At 35.9% G+C, this 4,922-nt stretch overlaps 1 long non-coding RNA gene across 1 annotated transcript; it reads right to left on the bottom strand.

Annotated features, from left to right (window-relative positions):
- Nucleotides 1-533: 533 nt before the first annotated feature.
- LOC311430069 lies at nt 534-2,839 on the bottom strand. The gene is made up of 2 exons (XR_014688535.1): nt 2,727-2,839; nt 534-1,087 (listed from the first exon to the last, which is right to left on the bottom strand). It is a non-coding gene; the product is annotated as an uncharacterized lncRNA (long non-coding RNA).
- Nucleotides 2,840-4,922: the final 2,083 nt, after the last annotated feature.

The following is a 4,922-nucleotide window of genomic DNA, read 5'->3' as shown; positions in this document are numbered from 1 at the left end:
AAGAGATTAATTAACCTCTTTGAATTGCCACTGACATTCAAAGAGGTTCCTCTCAAAAGCAAGAGGTAACAAAACATCGTGGTGGATAGTTTCCTCACTTCCAGATACAACTGAATTCAAGGCAAGAAAGAAAGAATTAAACATAGGCAAGTTTATTTCTTGTCCAAAACTTGTCAGACTTATAAAGCCCAATCTTGGGTAACAGAGATAGAAGATGAGGCCAGCCAGCACAAGTTGCCCTAAAAGTTGTGACAGAAACGATTTTATGAATGTTTAGTTTAATTTCTGGGCCTGAAGAATATTTGGAATGCTGTTTTTTTTTCTTCATTATGCTTTGAGAAATAGGTAGAAATTAATTGCTTCCTATTCTCTGGTCTCTTGCTACACACAGCAGAAATTGTAAACTTTAAACAATTTTCTTTACCTGTTACTATTATTCATTTTCTATGCATTAATACTTGTGTTCTAATATATTAATATAATAGTGATACTGTAATATTTAAATAAGTTATTAAAATGAAGTTATCCTGTTCTGGACATTAGATCAAAAACATTTATTCATTTAACTGAGAAAATAATAAATACATCAAGAGACCTTGATACTTGGTGCACAAATTCAGTAAGTCATTTGTTTTCTAAATCAACAAAGCTGTTGTCTGTTGGACATGGAGCACGATGATGGACTGCAGAGAGCCCTTGGGAGAAAGCTGCATTGCCAAGTTAAGGTATTTCTGAAAGCTACAACACAGGCAGGGGATGTCTGGTGCCAGAATTTTCTCACATTCTTCTTTCAGTCAGCTCAGTTTTCTGTTGTGTAATTGTAAATGAAGTGAGTGATTTAACTTCATACACTTGTCTCTTCTTTCTTTTGATACTTTCTTCCAAATAATATTTGGCTTGATTTCTCTATGACCTTTCCACTGCATATCAGATGGTATCAGCTGGTATTATAGGAAATCAGTGTACTTTCCTTCTGCTCCTCCTCTGCATGATGGTATTAAAAATTTGGCTTGAATAAGATTGCAGTTCTGAACAGCCATAAGCATTACATTGATCTGTGCCTGTTTCAGACTAGACAATGCTCTGTCTTTAAAAAAAAAAAAAAAAAAAAAAGTGTTAAAAAATAGTACAAGACTAGGAAACAACCAGCACATGTTGATCAATTACTTTTTGTAAGTCAGTATGTTGGCTGTCTTAACTTTCCTCCATGCAGAAAGCAGGTAAATCACAGGAATGAAACTGATCCGACATTTATTCTAGTTTTTTTTAACAGTAGGATTTGAATATCTTCCCCAACCAGTTTTAAAGTTTGAATCCATTTATTCCATTAAAAATTAAATCCATGGTCCAGTTCCTTGGAAAATACAGTTGTTCAGTTAACAATGCAGTTTTGTGATTGCTGGTATCTGACTTTCATTAGAAATAATAAAATAAATAAATAAATACAACTTAGCATGAAGACAAATAACAGCTAATTGGTCTAGATAATTTAAGGGACAGATGTGATAGTTTAAAAGCTTATTTTAGATCTGAAATGATTACATTTGCTTAATCATGTGTACTTTCAAAATATTTTCTACATATTACTTTGAACAGAAGAAAAAACTCAACACTCTGTTCACACACTCATTGGTTCTGGAAAAGTCATGAATGTGTTGGATCTCTTGTCCTTGTACACATTTGACCTCTGCAAACAATCTACATCCTGTGTGTGTCTGAGACACTGCGGAGTCTGCCTACAGATGTGTCAGCAACACAAAAATAAAAAATAAAAATCAGTTTGGTGCTACAGAAACACACTTCAAAACCCCATATGCAGAGAAGGGCAGTTTGAGAATACATCTAAGTTATCTAATGACTGACTGCAGCCAAACGGGGCAGTCCCACCACCTTTCCGAGTCTGGACAGTCAAGCACCAAGCTGACATTTATCTGACACCATGGAAAGGCAGTTTATGGAGCCAGCTGGCTGGAAAATCTGAACCAGCTCACTGCTGGATCAGGTAAGCACCAGCACATGAGAGACTACTAGAGAACAACTGAAAATCCAAAATCTTATTACCTCTGCAGAGTTAATGTTCCTGAGCTAGCTTTTACCTGTATGGCAAGCAGAGGCTAAAGCATTCTCCTAAGAGCTGGCAGTTACAAATGCTATTACCAAAAACACAGCAGGGCTTATTTTTTTTTTTAAATCACAGTGAGAGATACTTAGTTGTGAAAGCAGGCCTGTAGTATGTGGGAGAGCAATATGGAAATCCCTTTGAGCATTAAGATGTTCAGACACATCTTCCATCCTCTAAAATAGTATCCTACCCATCAGGCTCTATTCAGGGCAGTAGAGGAGAAAAGCAACCACAACTTGCAATTTTCAGTGCCTAAACTTGCAGACCTTAATCACAAGCACATGGAAAAAAAAATAAAAAAATCGGTTGGCCAGACTAGAGAATATAAAACAGAGTAAGCCAGTTCTAAACTATTAGCCCATTTAGGTTCAGAATAAAACCACTGAAATGGCAAAGTACAAGTCCTTTCAGACTCGAGCTGTAGAATACATGAAAATCTAACTCATAACACAATGGCATTGTTTGAAAAATAACCTTCATTTTAGATGTAATTTTCCTGTCCGTAGGTGCTAGAATTACCTGCAAAAGAGGTAGTTCAAATAGAATTAATAAAAAGTGAACAGCTGTGTACAGCAGCTACTTTTAAAGATTAAAATCATTTCACCTGTACCAAAGGTAGGATCTGTAGGACAGTCACCATACCCCAAATTGTAATGTAGGTCTTGAGAGGTTGAGAGCACAGAAGCAGGCTGCTATAAAATATGGAAGCAATTTGCCTTGGAGCAAAAATGGTAGCCAGTAATGACAGTCTATTTTATGCCCCAGTGACTGAAGAGGTGATTAAGTTTAAAAAAAAAAAAAAAAAAAAAAAAAAAAGAAAAAAAAGCTATAACGTGGTTAACAGAGACTCTAAGACCTGAACTTCAGCGTAGTGAGGAAAAAAACAAAACAAAACAAAACAAAACACTATTTCTAGGTTCTTTGAATTATCCTTTCTGTAGTCCATTCTTATTGTTCTCACAGAGAACAGAAGTAAATAGGCAAGTCCAAATGTTTTATGTTTTTTTTTTTGCAATATTCTGCGATCAGTGCTCTCTGTATCTAAGCAGATATGGCTTAAATGAAATGAGTATTCAAAACTCATTTCCAAGTAAAAAGTATGAGTTAAGTAATTTATTTTCCAACGGAAGCTTAGGGAAAAAAAAATAAAAAATTGTGTACTCTGTATAAATGAGGAGAAAGATTTTTTGTTCCAGTTCTAAGTTGCTGACTGAAAAGTTGATGAATCTTTAAGTATATTTTTAATAAAATTCTCCGGTGGGACTACAAGTAAATCCATAAGGAGGATATGGGCACAAAAGCCTACACATCCAGCAAGCAGTGGCAGAGGTGCTCTTTTCATCATTGCTCTTGAACCAGCAGAAGTGTGCAACAAATCTCAAATTAATGAAACCAGAAGTGGAGATGGGATGACTGTGACTAGTTAATGATTAGCAGAGGCATTTTGGAAGGTGGGCTTATGGGTGTTCTCATTGCTATTAAAACTTTTATGTATTTTATATTAAATAATGTTTTGATATAAGCAAGGATAAGTCAATGTATAGAGAAAAAAAATGTAATATCATCTGTCTAGGAGAGGACCCCCAACTTGAGAGCCTTTCCTACAGCTTGATCCCTCAGGAGGTTTGAATTCCTCTCTAGGTGACAGCAGAGGTTCAATGAACAAAATGGAAGAGACAGCCAAGTGCAATAGCCTGCAGGAGACTGCACTCCTTTTGGAGATGGTAGGTAAAGCTTTAACATCTCTCTTGCCTCAGCTCAGAGGGAGGTATGGAATGAGTCTCAGCTGCTGAATGTACATCACCTGTGCTTTGAAATGCACTAATTCTCACTTTCATGTGCTGTGCATTAAGTGCTTTATTACAAAGCCCACTGGAATCAGCTCTTTGTGGAAATGTAGGTGGAGGAGTGCCTCATTTCTGGGTTCTGGCTGGGCTGAGGCCACAGTTAAGCACAGAGCTATGACACCTGGGTGGTTCTGACCATCTCTGATGCATCCCAGGTGCAGGCACCTTCGTCCAGAAACACAGGATTGTACTTCAGCACCTAAATGCTTCCTGAGCCTCACTTCCAGCCCTAAAGTTGTCTATCTGATATGGCCGTCTGTGCTGTAAAGACATACAGTCATTAAAAATTTACCGCAGAAACTAAGCACAAGTTTATGAAGCGAAGAGTTATGTAAGGTTTTATTTATTTATTATTTGATTAAATTAAATTTTAAAAATCTTTATTAAAATTACAGATTGTTTTTACTTACAAAATCAAATATTTTAAGTTCTACAGCTGATCCTGCAATTCTGCTGAAACTTGAGTATCTCTGGCTGTGTGCAGCAACCTTCCTCTTCCTCCCCCAGTAGAATGAAGCTAATCAGGCCTCTGATATAGAATCTAGAGAACATAGTATCTATCAGAAAAAAAAAATAAATCATATTCTGGCTGAAAAAAACAACATAATAAGACCTTATGTTCCTTTCTATGGATCAGCATGTTCTGCTATTAAATCTTAATCAATTGAATACTGCTTCTGTTATATAAAATGGATTTTAAAAAAATTACAAGTCATAGTAGACAGTTATTTAAAAAAATTGAAAACGAGTACTCACAAATATCATTTTGAAAGTAAACTAGAGATGTGGTACTGTGCAATCCAACATTACACATTATATGCTTTTGCTTTAAAAAATATGAACACCTTCTTCTGGTTCTACATTATATGATTTGGTATGCTTCCTTGTCAGCTTTCAAAATAGATTTGCATAACATGTACCACTGATTTGTAGAAGTCTGGTTGGGGTGGTGA

This window comes from Aythya ferina (assembly GCF_964211825.1).
Source record: "Aythya ferina genome assembly, chromosome: 1".
Taxonomy (NCBI): Eukaryota; Metazoa; Chordata; class Aves; order Anseriformes; family Anatidae; genus Aythya; species Aythya ferina.
This window is presented reverse-complemented; position numbering and strand designations above follow the sequence as displayed.